Consider the following 16,380-nt stretch of genomic DNA (forward strand, 5'->3'; position numbering starts at 1 on the left):
CACTTGCAGGAGAGTGCCATGACCTAGGGATCTATAGCTGAGATCTGTCATCCTGCCTTCTCAGGAAGCTGATATCTGAGGATCTGGCTTTCAAACTATCCCAAACACAAAAGGTCCCATGAGACTATTATCTCCAATTGACCACTAAGAAACCTGAAGTGGAAGCTTGGTACTTTTGACTCATGCCTGTCATTCTAGGTACTCAGGAGGATGAGAGCTGAGGATCATGGTTCAAAGCTAGCCTGAGCAGGAACATCCTTGAGACACTTAGCTCCAATGGACCACCAGAAAACTTGAAGTGGCTCTGAGTCTCAATTGGTAGAGCACCAGACATGAGCTGAAGAGCACAGGGACAGTAACCAGGCCCAGACTTCAACTCCTACAACCGAAAACAACAACAAAAGACAGACACAAATTAACAAACCTGAAGTAGAGGGCTGGGAATGTGCCTTATGGATAGAGTGCTTTGCATATGTGAAACCCCAGGCTTGATTTCTCAGGACCACCTCGCTAGAAAACCCACAGAAGTGGCTCTGTGGGTTAAGTGGGAGAAGGCTATACTTGTACAAGAAAAACTAGGTAAAGTTCTGAGATCAAGCTCCAGGACTGGTGTATCCAATCACACACAGGGACACACACACAGGGACACACACACACACACACACACACACACCCTAGAAGTGAAACTGTGACAAAGAATGGTAAAGCACTGGGCTTCTGCTCTGAACACATTTCAGCACCCAGGCCCTGTGTTCAACTCCAAAACCTAGCCACCCAGGGCCCAACTAGGAGAGGTCAAAGGTTTTAAACCCTGATGAGCTTCACCAGGCCTAGATGACAGGAAATTTGTGATATCTGACATGTGCTTGGATTTCCCAAGCTCCTGGAAACCGAGAAGAGGCATCATAGGACCATCATTGCCGGCAATGAAACATTTCATTAGGTTCAGTGCCCTAGTTGTCTGCCAGAAGGACTCCTGAATTATATTGAACACTGTATCTGGACACCGGAATATAGTCTCACAAAGACAGGATAAGTGCAGGGAACTTGGCCTGCCAAGGGAGGTGGCACAAATGAAGGCATCCTGTCAAAACAGAGAACTGGGGAGAGAGATAGCTTGGAGTACAAAGAGGCCTTTTTCTCCTGGCCTTCAGAGCCCACACACACTCATCTTCAGTAATTGGCCCAGATTGAGTTGTTTACTACACAGCTGTACAGGAGTGAAGCTTTTTGTCTGCCTGTTCAGACAATGGGTGAGACTTCTTCCCGCAGAATGGGGTGGGGAGAAACCCTCAGGCTATACTGGGAACAGTGAGGGGAGCCCCTGAACATGCACTGTTTTGAAAGCACTCTCTGTGCTATGAAATCATTGTATTAAAAACAAATTTCCTAGTTTGGTGCCTTTCATCATAACTACTCTGGAGCTTCACATAAAGGAAAACATCCATACATACACAAAGACGTGGAGGTACAGGACCTTGTTGAGGGGCAGGTCCTGGGGTTGGTTTATGAGCCTAGTCATTTTCCCTGAGCTGCTTTTGCTCAAAGATATTGCATTAACCTTCAGTCACAGCCCCAGATCTGGGCTTTTCTGCGATCTCTTAGAAATAACAGTGTCATGGACTTTCCAATGCTGGCTGGATTAAAACTAAGGTTCTCTACATCTCAGCCTCCTCAGGACCTGGGATTACAGTCAGCAGCCACTGGCACCTCCCTTTCTTTCCTTCTTCATTTTTTACTCTGAAGAATTTGACTTCTTAACAGGGTCATTTCAATGCTTTGAATTTATAAGTTAACTACCCAATGTTCTTTATAGCTGCTTTATCTGAGAACGATTTTGTCTCCTCATCTTCTCCACTGGTCGCAGGTTTGCAGCCAAAAGTGAGAAATAAGTGTCCCAGGATTTGGGAGCAAATGTCCACAGGACATGCCAGTTCTGTCACTTAGCATTGAGCTGCAGTGAAATTACTGTCTCAGGATGAGTGGCTCGAAAGCTTGAGCGATCCTCATACAGTCTGCATAGCTCCTGCAATGACCTAATAATTATGAGTGTTTTTGTCCAACCTTAAGTATCTAGAACACACTAGAAGCATCTTCTTTTTTCTGTTTTTCTTTAGTACCTCTCAAGATTTAGACTAAAGGTTTGTGTGGAGCGGTTCCCAGACAAATCCCTGAGGAAAGCCGCTTGAATGCCCCTCAGGAGATCGCCATCCAAAGCCAGCCTGAGCAGGAAGTCTGTGAGCTTCTTTTCTCCACTAAACCACCAGAATACCAGAAGTGGAGCAGTGGTCCAGAGGGTAGAGTTCCAGCTTTGAGAGAGAAAGCCGAGCAGGAGATACATGCCAGAATAAGCAGGAAAGCCTGGGAGGCACTTATGTCCAATTATCCACCAGATGGCTGGAAGTGGAGCTGTGGCAGTGGTAGGGCCTGAGCCTCGAGTAAAGCAACAAAGAAAGGCAAAGGGCCCAGAATTTAAGCTCTGGGATGACCCCAAAAATTCGAAGTGAGAACGTCAAGTTATGTATCAGTGCCTTACCTACTTATGTGTGTATTAGCTCCCTGAGTGCAAACAGATATATGCAATGCTTCTGCTTTTATTTACTGATTTATTTTTCAGATATGCTCATAGCAAATACTGCATCATTCTCTTCATTTCAGGCCCATCACTTTTCTCTTCCAGGGTTCCAGGCCTGTGTCCTTATATGATGCACACTTAGGCTCTCAGCAGGGTTTTTTGCATTTTATTATGAGGCCAAGGCAAGAATAATCACAAATCAGGCAGGGGAAGAGAAGATCAAGGTTCATAGTTATAACAGGTATTCAGAAAAATTAACTTGGGGAATTAAAATGGAATTATACTTATGTAAAAACTACCATTAAGAAAAAGATGAGGGGGCTGGGAATATGGATTAGTGAGAGAGTGTTTGCCTAGCATGCAAGAAGTCCTGGGTTTGATTCCTCAGTAGTACATACAAAGAAAAAGCCAGAATTGGTGCTGTGTCTCAAGTATTAGAGTGCTAGAGACAGTGCCCAGGCCTTGAGTTCAACCAAAGAACTGGCAAAGAGATAGGTATGTAGGTTGGTAGGTAGGTAGGTAGATAGGTAGGTAGGTATGTAGGTTGGTAGGTAGGTAGGTAAGTAGGTAGGTAGGTAGAAAGATAGATAGATAGACAGACAGACAGACAGACAGACGGACGGATGGATGGATAGATAGATAGACGGATGGATGGATGGATGGATAGATAGATAGATAGACGGATGGATGGATGGATAGATAGATAGATAGATAGATAGATAGATAGATAGATAGATAGATAGATAGATAGATAGATAGATAGATAGATAGATAGATAGATAGATAGATAGATAGATAGATAGATAGATAGATAGATAGATAGATAGATAGATAGATAGATAGATAGATAGATAGATAGATAGATTAGATAGATAGATAGATAGATAGATAGATTGATGGATGTATACAAAGATGATAGCTGAAACTGGTCTTGGATGTCAGGAGGGAACAAGGGAATAATTAGCAGTCATGAGGCCTTCTGCAGCGTGCCAGGATACCAGCATCGCCTTCACACAACCACAGAGCAGGAAGACTGTCTCTGTCCCACTTCTCAGGCAGCTGAGGGCCCCAGAGCCAAGAGGGAAGAGCCAGGTTTTAACTAAGGTGCTTGGAGGCAGAAGAGAAACAGCCCTGCCTCTCCTTGGACCAGGGATTGGCATTAATGACATGCAGAATGAAAGGAAACCAGGATGGGTCAATAATGTTTCTTTCCTGCTTCTATAGCTCAAGAACTCTAAGAATATTTAGAGTGCAAGTAACTTCTCATTACCAAGGAAAGCTCAGGAAGCTCTTGAACATCTAACCTTCCAGAAGTGGAAGTCAGAGTGTTACAGACTTTTCTACTCCGGATGGCTTCACCCTGTAATCCTGAGACCTCAGTCTCCTAAACTAGGTTGATGGGCATGAGCTACTGGTGCTCTGTTAGTTTCAGAACTGTAATGACACTGTCAATACAAGTCACCTACTTATCACAAAGGGCTTGGGGAGCATATTAACACTTTCAACATTGTACCTTTCAGAACCTTGTTGCACACAAGGTTTTAATGCTAGAGTCAGAGAGGCTGGGCATATGGATTTGCTAAACTTGAACCTTGAGCTCTGACTCCAATTCTAGTATACATTAGTGTTCATTTTCCAGAGAATATTCTCTTAATTAGCAAATAGGAAAAGTATTTTGATTAACCTTCATTTTTTCCAGGTGTATGTCTTGAACTCAAGCCTGGCACGGTCCCTCAGCCCTTCAGCTCAAGGCAAACAGTTCTACTTGAGTCACAGTGCCACGAGGGGTCTTATGGTGGTTCATTGGAGAAAAGAGTCTAACAGGTTTTCCTTTACAAGCCTTTCTTTGAACTGTGGTTTTCAGCTCTCACTCTCCTGAGAAGCTAGGTTTCAAGATGTGAGCCATCATCAACTGGCCTATTGTTTTTGACAGAATGTCCTGGGGCTTGATCTTAAGGCCTGGGTACTGTCTCTGAGCTTCTTTTTCTCAAGACTTGAGCTCTACCAGTCGAGCCACTCCAAAGCTTCTGGGTTTTTCTGAGTATGTGGCACTGAGGATTCAAACCATGACATTCATGCATGCTGAGCAAGCTTTTTACCACTAAGTCACATTTCTAGCCCAACCCTTACAATTTTATCTCTCAACTTGCCTAACCTCAAGAAAAGGCCTCTGATTACAAATCATCTAAGGAAATCCCCATAGGAAGGTGTCCAAAGATAAAGAAGAAAAAGCTCATCTGTGGGAGAGACTCTAAACATGTGAAGACTGTGATATGTATGTCAAAGTATCATGTTTCAACACTTAATAAAGTATTAATGTAAATGAGTCAATGTCCTAAATTATTGTGAATAATTTTATAATAGATGTAAAACATGCACTAAATATTATGTGTATAATAATACTAAATATAATAAATAAATGAATCAAATAAAAAATAAAATATAAAATCAATAATAAAAATCATAATATGTAATAAACATACATATGTAAGTATATATCCTATATTACACATGTATAGAAATATTTTTTCCATTGTAGGCCCTTCATTTGGGCCCTGGGAACACTAGCCTGAATTTCTTCTCCTCAAGGACAGTGAACATCGCCTTCACCCTTGGTGCAAATGAGTTACCTGGACGGTGAGATCAAATCACAGCAATGGCAGAAATACTAGCCCCATTTCCAAGGCAGTGGCTTAATTTTTTAATGAATGCAGTTATGTTCATTCATTTCCGTACAGAACATTAAAAAAAAGCGGTGTAGAATTTTGTACAGCTATACACACATCCTTCCCTTACCCCAAAGTGCTTCTCTGAGCACTACATTGTTTCTTTTTTTGTGCGTTTTTAATTGTAAAAACATTGTACACAGGGATCACAGTTACATGAACAAGGTAATGAGTACATTTTCTATTGAGTATTGTTGCCTCCACCTTTGTTTTCCCTCTATCATCCCTTCCCTCCCATCTCCACAACTACTCCCCCTGCCGAACACAGTAACTTAATTTTTTTTTTTTGGCTTGACACAAGGTTTGAACTCAAGTACTGGCAACTCTGCACCTTCCCTCACATGGCTACAAATTTACCAAGACCCTTCCCAGGATAGCGAAGAAAACTGACAGAAATTCCAAACCAAAGAGTTTTATTTCTTTTTAACTTAGATCAATAATTAGTTAATTTTTAATTTATTCTTTATTTTTCCAACCATGGGGCTTGAATTCAGGTCATGGCAACTCTGACTCAGCTTCCATCACCCTAGGCTGGGTGCAGCCTCAGGACCCATAGCCGATCCTGTGATCCTAGACCCTGAGGGCTAGTAGGAAGAAAAAAATAGTAGGATACCACAAAAAGTGGCGAGCTTCAGAGGGCTGGGGGTTTTACATTTTTTTCTTTGCACCGTGGGTCTGAATGACAAGGCTGCAAAGTGGACATGACCTGCCATTGCTGAAGGTTGGCGTGCTATCAGGGAACCATTAGCCAACCTATCAACATAGGCCCGTGTTTCAAATCCCAGTCCTGACACCTACCATTGGCAGCAGATCACAAGAGACTCATTCCTATGCATAAGAATAACAATTGAAAGAGTAGTTTGTGCATTGATCTAGTCTGAAATTTTATGCAATAATCTTAGGGCGTTGATTCATTATAATTAATATTATATGCATGAAAAGAATAATATTCCTTCAATGGTGGTATAATAAATGCCTAAGAGTTGGTAAGAATGTAGTAGGTGTCATTCAATCATAGAAAGATGGCTCTAGCGCTATTTACCAATATATATTTAATTGTATACCACCATCTGCCTATCCATGTATCACTGTTTGGGCCAAACCTGGGGCTGGATCTCAGCACCTGGGAACCACCTGACAGCTTTATTGGCTAGAGGATGCTGTGCTCAATCTTATCCAAGCATGAATTGGGCCTGCTAGGCCCTGAGTTCAGATCCCAGCACTTCCAAAAATTTAATCTTGAAGTAAGAAGCCAAGTGTGACACATGTTTTCCTTTTCTGGGAAATTCCTGTGTCAGGCATGATGGAGAACATATCCACAAATCTGGATGCTGTGTGATATGATGTAAACAATGTAATAAATGATAGAAGTGTTATCAGAGTCAATAAAATGGTAAATAAATGAATAAAACAAGAAATAAAATGAATAACCACACCAAACACAATATGGACTGAATATCTGTATGGAAGTATAAATCCTATCTTTAAAATATATATAAGGAGTATGTTTTCGAAGACTGAGGCTTGAATTCAAGCCTAGGGAACAGGCCTGACTTTCTTGTCTTCAAGCATGGTCAGAGTCTCCTTTCCCAACAATGCTGTATATTTACTCAGACTCTGAGTTCAAATCCCAGGCCTGGCAGAAAAAAATGGCACGAATTACAAACCAGGGAGCTAAATATTTTTTTAATTGCAGGCTATTGGGGAAGCCATAGTCCCACATGGCAACATAGGCCTAGATTTTGAATCACACACATTTCACTTCCAGATGGAGAGAGATCCAAAATGACTAGTTCCCATCCATAAGAATAACGATGGAATGCTATCAATGTCAGAGTTCAATGAGTTACATGTGAATGATATTAGTATAAAATTAGGCAACATGATTTCAGTAGGCTGATTGGTTTTATTTAATATCTTATGAGGCATTAAAAGAATACTATATCTTAGAGGGACACAATAATTTCAGGACACTGATTTACTTAAAGATTTATTAAGGATGAAAATAATAACATTAATTACATGGAGGCATAATAAATACCCCAGAATTTGTAGGAATGTAGTCTATAAAACTGAATAATGGATGAACATATCTGGCACTCTATAAAGTCATATACATATTTATTAGCATGCTACCATCTGTGTGACAATCTGTTCTTGTTTTGTCAACCCCTGGGGCTCGAACTCAGGTCCTGGGAACTGCCCCAGGATGGCATGCAGACACTCACCCATTCATGAATTTGGCTCTGTAGTCCGTGAGTTCAGATGCCAGCACTCGCAAACAATGAATCATGGAATAAGAAGCTGATGGTGACACATTTTTTCCTTTTCTGTGAAAGTCCTGGGTGTCAGGTATAAAGTGGAATACATATGCAGACCTATATCTTATGTAATCAATGTAATCAATGTTCTATGTACCATAAAATAAACGGTCAATACATGAATTAAACAAAAATAAAATGAATAACTTCACGGAATGTGATATGGAGTCAACCTATGTATGTAAATATAAATCATATATTTAAAACGTACATGAATAGGATGTTTCTAGTACTGAGGATCGATATCAGGTCTAAAGAAAAGACTTGAATTTCTTGATTTCAAGAAGGTGAGCTTCCCACACCGTGGAACAGAGTTACCCAGACCATGAGTTCCAATTCCAGTCCTGGCAGAAAAAAATGGCATCTCTAAAGTATGTGATACCGATTCTTAGGTATTTCATTATGCCTCCATTTAATGAATGTGATTGTTTAAATGCTTCATTAAGTATTGAATAAAATCATTCAGTGTCCTATAATAAAATTGTGTATAATTTTGCCCTAGAATCCTTCAAGAACTTCCCATTCAATCATGACATACATCACATTCCATTGGTATTCATATGGATAGGTATTCATATGGAAAAGATTTAGTTTCTTACTTCTCTGAAGAAGAAAGAAGGATGGCCAATAGACACATGAAGAAATGCTCAACCTCCCTAGCCATAAAAGAAATGCAAATCAAAACAACATTAAGATACCACCTTACCCCAGTTAGAATGGCTATAATCAAGAACTCTAACAACAACAGATGTTGGAGGGGATGTGGACAGAAGGGAACCTTAGTTCATTGTTGGTGGGAGTGTAAACTTGTTCAAGCACTTTGGAAAGCAGTATGGAGGTTCCTGAAAAGACTTCACATAGAGCTCCCCAAGACCCAGCAATCCCACTTTTGGGCATTTACCCAAATGTTTACAAACAAGACCACACTAAAGCTTCCAGCACAACTATGGTTATTGCAGCATTATTTACCATAGCTAAGATATGGAACCAAACCAGATGCCCCTCAGTAGATGAATGGATCAAGAAAATGTGGTATATATACACAATGGAATTCTATGCCTCCATCAGAAAGAATGACACCGCCCCATTTGTTAGGAAATGGAAAAACTTGGAAAAAATTATATTAAGTGAAGTAAGCCAGGCCCAAAGAAACATAGGTCTCATGGTTTCCCTTATTTGCAATATCTAGTATATGTATGAGTCAAGCGGAAAAGGTCAGATAATGTGATGTTAGGAAAATGAACCCTTAGATACGTATTTTAATGCTTTTTTATTTCATGCATTTGTTTCTAATGCATTTATAAGATTATCTCTTTGTTGCTTTGTATGTCCCTCCCCCACAGTATAATCCCTACTATCACTATATTTGATGTCAGTATAAATTGTGGAGGAGATGGGGAAAAACAAGTCGTTTAAGGATACAGGTGGACCTGTTGCAACAATTAGAAGTACAAGGTTATGTCGAAAACGAGCTTTACAACGTTGGTGCGGGGGGGGGGGGGGGCCTGGGGGAGGGGGGAGGATTGGGTGGTGGGGAGGTAGGGGGGAGGTAGGGAAGGGATGTGAAGGGTAAACAAAGGAGGAGGCTGCAATGCTTGGTAAGAAATGTATGCATTATCCTGCCCATGTAATTGTTACCCCTCTGTACAGTATGTTCACAAAAAAAAAAAAAAATTAAATTAAAAAAAAAAAAGATTGAGTTTCTTAGGATCTCCTGCCATTTGGAGGTGTCAGGACAAGAATGTGAACTGCAGGCTCCAGCTCCCACCACTTCAACCAGAGGATAGAGAACTCACCGGTGTGTGCCAGAATATCAGCAAGACCAATGATTAGGCAGGCACCAGTGGTTCTCAGCAGTCCTCCATGATACTTCCAAGTCTGTGAAAGAGGATTATGGTCAAAGTCACCCTAGGCAGGAAAGTGTTAAGAGCCCTGTCCAACTTCAGAGCCAACAAAGTCAGAAGTAGAGCAGTGTGGCTCCAGTGGTAGAGGGCTAGCCTTGAGCAAAAGCAGTTCACAGACCATGCCCAGTTCCTGAGTTTAAGGTCCGGGACTGGCAACAAACAGAAATACACAACAATCTGTTCAGCCATCTGGCTAAAGCAGGTCACCCTCTTGTCCCCAACTGAATTGGACAGAATTCCCTGGGAAAGCGGCTGGAGGAGCTGCTGTCATTTGACTGCGCCCATGCTGCCTGCATCACAGTATTCTGGCCACAGCTCCATTCTTTCCTGGTTCTTTCTGACAAATGGGATACAAGAATGGTGGACACACCCACATTCTGTGCTCCCTGGTAGCACCAGGATTCCTTCTGTTGGTTGACACCATTTCCAGCAATTGAGGAAGGTAGAGGTGGCTGAGTGTTGAGCAAGAGTCTAGAGGCAACTTTGGACTAGAATAGGGGAATTGATGTCCTAGTCAGTGAGGGGGAGAAGAGAGGATTTCCCAGATCCTGGGAACATGGACAGCCCATCTTTCCCATCCCAGTGCTCAGATGACTGAAACAACGTGACTCCTTGAGAGAGTTGCAGGCAAGAAACTACTGCCAGAACACCATCAGAAGAATCCTCCCAACAGACCTGCCACATTTAAGAAAACGAAGAACATGATAAAGGGAGGGATCTCTAAGACAAACACCACTGGGGAGCGTGATTCAACGGAGGGTCTGGCCAAATGTGATGCTGACCGCGGGCCTCCCCTGCCTTTGGACACAATCATAGCCACCAGGGTGCAGAGTGTCAAGGGTCCCCATACCACCAAGCATCTGCTAGAACCAAGGAGGTGCTAGCGACACGTGGTGCCCACCCGGGACTGCAGCAAAGAAGATACCAGATGCTCTGTGCCAAGATCCAACCACTGAGGCAGGAAAAGATTGCAGGATCTATTGGAGAAAGACAGGGAGAAGATAGCCAAGGTGCATGAAGCACCAAAAACAGAGCTAGAGATCTACAAGCCACCCATACAGTGGTCGGCTTTGGCAGAAAGCGATTTACAGTCTGCACCAGCCTATGTGCAGCAGGTGGCCAATGACAGAGAAATGGAGCACGAAGCTCTCAGCAGCTGCCTACAGGCCACAGGCACGTGTCAGAGCTGGAGATGGCAGCTTCAGCAGTCATTGCTGCACAGAAGGAGACCAAAATGTTCTTTGAACAGCTGAATGATATTACCTTTCAGCTCGAGGAAAAGACCAGAAGTTTCAATGACCTGGAGGAAGTGAACACAGACTTGCAGGAGAAGCTGGAAGTGCTCTGGACACAGAAAAGCAACATGAAGAAGAGAATCTGTAATTTCCAACAAGTGCTGGTGGGGCGTGAGTTACTGAAGAGATTACTGGACAACCTGTTCTGGCAGGTGACCACAGCGAATCTGGAGAGAGACACCTACAGAGAGGACTTGAGCATTGAGTGTGGAAGGAGGAGTCCCAGTGGCTGACTGAGCAGGTGAACCAACTTATAGAGGAGAAGGAATGAGGGGCAAGGCAGGTTCTGGACCTAGAGAATGAGCTAGAGGAACTGAGAAGGAAGCTCGCAGAGCCATGGTCCCCCGTGGGACCATCTCAGATGGAGCTGCAGAAGTAGGCCCAGGCCTACCACATGCAGATGGAGTTGAAAAACCTTGGAGGAACAACTTCACATCCAGATCCAGGAAAACCAGAAGCTCCATCTCCAGAATGCAGAGCAGCAGGAACAATTGCTGAGACTGGAGTAGAAGGCCAAAGATTTGCAGGAGATGACTGAGACCCAGCATCCTGGGCTCAGAGCAGCAGGTGAAAAAGCATCTGTTGGAAAGGCAGGACTGCCCAGAGGAGACAATAGAGGAATGGAGAGAGGTAGCTGAGAGAGAAAGCTCCAATTGGCTTGGGAATTGATGGAGCAGCAGGAGCAGTCTCTGGCCCAGCTGCAGGAGCTCAAAGCCACCTGTGAGTAGCACATAGCCTCCAATAAGTGGCTGAGCTCTGAAAAGGAGGCCCTGCAGCAGCACCTGCAGAGGCAGACCCAGCTGCTGGAGCAGCTGAAGCATGTGCAGGGCCCGACCAACTGGGAGGACCAGGTGGTGCCTCAAAGTGGCAGGAAACAAAACAATCCCTGGCACGTGGTGTTTTTCAAATAAGTCAGTTCCTTGTACTCCAGACGTTAACAGAGTTAACTTGCAAATGAACATGGATGTGCATTTGGGCGATGGAAATATTCTACTTATACAGGTGTAAATTAGATTTTTGGGGGTAGATTGTAGTTCTTTAACTAAGAGCTGGTTGATGTCCCTGAGCTTTTTCTCTCAAGGCTACCCCTCTACTATTTTGAGTCACAGTTCCAATTCTGATTTCTTGTTGGTTGTTGGGAGATAAAAGGCTCATGGGCTTTCTTGTCCAGGATGGCTTCAACCCATGGTCTTCATATCTCAGCCTCCCAAGTAATCAGGATTCCAGGCATAAGCTGTTGATGTTTTTTTAAATAATTTAGTAAATTTTACAGTCACAGAAGTTATAAATTATCATTATAACCTGTGTAATAGATGTGTGTATGTATATATCAATGCATACACATAGAAATATTTTAATATATTTTTGTATCTACAGTAGATTTATGAACAATGATCCTTCGTTGTAAAATAAAATGGAAATAAAAGTTAATAAGGAGCAAAACAAAGGAATTGTCACATGTTTCTTGTTAAATGGAATATGAATTGATATAATCAGTTTGGAAAAACCATCTTTACTTTAAAAATATGGATAATGGCTATTAATTCCAATCCATTTATTTGCCCATATAGTGCATCCTCACATATGAGTTTCAAAATTAAACCACACTTTTTGCTTTTGTATTTAACTTACCTGTTATAATTTAGGGGATAGATGAAGTATCCAATAAAGATAAAAATAATAATAAGCGAGGCTATGAGTTAGAGCTGAAAATGATTTTAAATATGATAATAGCTAATTAAATTGCAATTTTCTTATTTTACTCTATTGTCATGTCCCTCATTCCCACATTTGGAAAGTACATAGAAGGTTCTCAATAAAAAATATATTGAAAGAATATGGGCACGGTGTGGTTTTAGCTTATTGAGACCTGTAGCGGGTAATGTGTTTTTGAGGACTTGCAAAAGGTTGTGATGGAGATGAAGAGAGGGATGTGCTTATTCTGGAAAACTGGCTAGAGGATTGTTCCCAGAAAGATAGTGATGAATTCTTCCAAAAGGTTACAGTAAAATCACATTCACAATCATGTTCACTGCAGCACTGTTCACCATAGCCAAGTTATGGAAACAGTCCAGATGCCTTTTGGAGAAGGGATGGTTGGAGAAAGTGTGGCATATATACACAATTGGATTGCACCCATCCCTTATGAATACCATTACATTATTTGCAAAGAAACGGATGGATTTAATAATATATTAAGTAAACGAAGGGAGAGGAAGACACACAAAGGACCCATGGTCTGTTGCATATTTGGAAGCTAGAATTTTATGCAAGTTTGCACAACAGTATTAACCAAAGCATGCTATTTTTAGAGGAGTATTTAAAGGTGTAATTTCTTGTAAAATTGAACTTTTAATCCAACAAAATGAATACAAGGAAACTATCACTTGGAAGATGTGAGGGGAAGTCAAAGGGAAGGAATAAAGAGATTTATGGAGGAAGAGAGTGAAGGCACAATATACAATGCAGATAGTATGAAACTAGAAAAAATGAAAGTGGGGTGACGTTTGGAAGGGTGTGGGAAAGTTAAGTAAAGATCCAGTGTACTTAAAACAAGGTCCGGGAAGATGGCGGAGGTGAAGCTGGAGGCTAAAAAAGCTCTTGCATAGAAAGCAGTTTTAGAGTTCCAGTGAACAGTCCTAAGCCAGAGAATCACACCAAGTGTGCCATCACAGGACAGAGTTTTAGGCCAGAGAGGGAAAATCCAGGCAAGGAGACAGATCTGAGCACTTGCCAGCAGCTGCCGCTGTGGCGGCAGTGGTGGCATCGGCAGCCGTAGCATCCATACCTGCAAAACAGAGATTCTGGGACGAAGGAGCCAGATGCAGCGGGCGAGCAGATTCTACTCAACACCAGCAAGAACCGAAAAGGAGCAGACATCTTCATCCTGCAGTTCTCAGACCAGAGACGAACCAGGAACCAACACTGGACATGAGTAGAAGCCTAACGTCTTCACTCCTTCTAAGGGAGCAGAGGAGGAAGGCCATTCCCCCCACCCACCCCAAGACTGGAAATTTCTATCTTGGATACTGACAAAGCTTGGATGAGCTGCTAGCTCCAACTCAGGCCTTGAAAGAAAATTAGAGTCATTTAGCAGGTCATAAGAACCTAAGGTGACCTGCCAGACTCAGCTCCACCCAGGGAAAAGTCACCGAGCTCAAGCGCCAGCCCGAGGAGTGGCTTTCTTCACTGGGTAATCAGAGAGAGAGGCTGCCCCTCCTTTTAGCAGCTTTGACAATCAATTGAAATTCAGTAAACATAAACCCTGAGAGTGGCTCCAGGCTGGGCTCTGTGAGTTTCTCACAAACTAGCCCCCAGGAAAAGCTTCTGTTGGCTAAAAGGCCTCAACTTTACCCAGAAACTAGCCTTATCACAGCATCTCTAAACTTGAGGAAAAAGCCATCTCCCTCTTTTGTGATACTCAAAGCAGATCTCCCTCCCAATGAACTAACCTAGGAGGAGGATCGCAAAATCCTGGGTAAAGCAGAGCATTTTTCTGCCTGTTCACACAAACTGACAAGAAACCAAACAAGACACAGGAAAACCAAACACCACAAGCAGACCAGAGACTCCTAGAAGAGGCTGGTTAACGACACAAGGGAGATACAGATTGTTCCCACCCTCCTAAAAAAAATCAAAGAACTTTTTTTCCTTTATTTTTTTTTTTTTTTTGTTGCTTTGTATGTCCCTCCCCCTCTGTATAACTTCTGATTTCACTGTATTTGATGTTGGTATAATTTGTGGAGGGGAAGGGGAAAACAAGTCGTTTAAATAAGGTTACAGGTGGACCCGTTGTCATGTGGAAAACGAACTTTACAACTTTGGTGGGGGGACGGAGGCTGGGAAGGGATGTGAAGGGGAAACAAAGAGGAGGCTACAATGCTTGATAAGAAACGTACTCATTATCTTGCCCATTTAATTGTAACCCCTCTGTACAGTATTTTCACAATAAAAAATAAATAAAAATTTAAGATAAATAAATAAATACGTTAGAAACAAAAAAAGATCCACTGTACTTATAGTCTGATTTGTTGCATGGAAATTCCATTATACATCTATTTAAGTTAATGAAAATATAATTAAAAACCATGGAAACATCTGGTCTTAAACTGCATTCTCTCAAACCATGAGTCAATATAACAGTTTCCTTCTCAGAAACTTTCTTTGCAGGTCTTTTCCTCATAATGACAGGAAACTGACCAACATAATATTAATACTCCAAACTGCATATCATAAAGATAAAAAATATAAAAATCACATTAAAAATGTTAGAATTCATCACATGATAAAATAACAGGTAGAATCAAATGCTGATTGATTGTTTTTCCAAGTATTTACCTATGGTATCTAATTTAATCCTCACAATAATCCCATAAAGTGGAACTACTTCCATTTTTAATGCTCAGATGATGATATTGAAGTTTTCAGAGTTGGAATTAGTAGTACAACATTGCACACATGGTAAGTGTTTGCCTGATGCTCATCTCCCACTGTATCAAATAACTTCATTCTATTTAATGACTAAAATACCAGCACTTAATCTACTAATTCTAGGAAAATTTCCCAGAATTATTGTGTACACTCTAATATTTCACTTTGTACACTCTAATAATATTTCACTTTATATTTGTTAGAAAATAGATAACTGTAATATGAAAATTCCAAGTTCTTAATTAATTTATACCTCCCTGGTGAAAGGAATTGCTAAGCTATAACATTCTTGCTCTCTAACTCAAAATAGTAGAAACCATATTCTATCCCATGGCTCAACATGCACTGCCTAGTAACCCTATCTCTGTTTAATATAGTCTTACTGAAAGAATGACCTGCCCAATTCCTGATGGAAAGAGACTGAAGGTCTTATGGACAAATGATTTCCACATTGTAGCTCACCTAAATTGTTTACCATTATAAGTATTTTGATTGCTTTTTATAACCAATATTTTGAGAGAAATGTACTACTTTAAAATGCTATTAAAGCAAGACGTATAAAAAATCACCTTAGACACTAGATAAGTATTTTACTTTTCATATACCCAAAAATGCAGTCTGACCTATCATTGTTAGGAAAAAGAGGTTAAAAATCACAGACACCAAGACCTAAGCATGAATTAAAGACTCTCCAACTTGTAAATATAAATGGTTTAAAAAGACATAAATACTACTGCGTTTAAAAAAATTCTTATGATACTGCAGTTTGAATTATAAACTATTAACTCTTGAAAATAAGCCATTTTCTTGGCATTAGGACACAAAGCACAAGATTAATCCTAATCTTTTTAAAAGACCTTTATTTATACAAAAAATTCAATCTTATAACTACAAAGATTCTAAAAATAACTGAAGTACAGAGACACAAAGGAAAAAATTTATCTGCATCATCTACATTCAAAGGACTGTGTTAATAGAAAAAAAAGTTATATAAATAATTAGCTTACCCAATTCACTTACATTCTTTTATTCTATTTCATTTAGATTCATAAAAACTGGCTTTTCATAAAATGATGCTTAAAAAGCCTATATGTCCACTTACGTTTTCATATCTTAACAATCTTATGT

The sequence above is a fragment of the Dipodomys spectabilis genome, unplaced genomic scaffold (genome assembly GCF_019054845.1).
Source record: "Dipodomys spectabilis isolate Male_0828 unplaced genomic scaffold, ASM1905484v1 ptg000245l, whole genome shotgun sequence".
In the NCBI taxonomy this organism is placed as follows: domain Eukaryota; kingdom Metazoa; phylum Chordata; class Mammalia; order Rodentia; family Heteromyidae; genus Dipodomys; species Dipodomys spectabilis.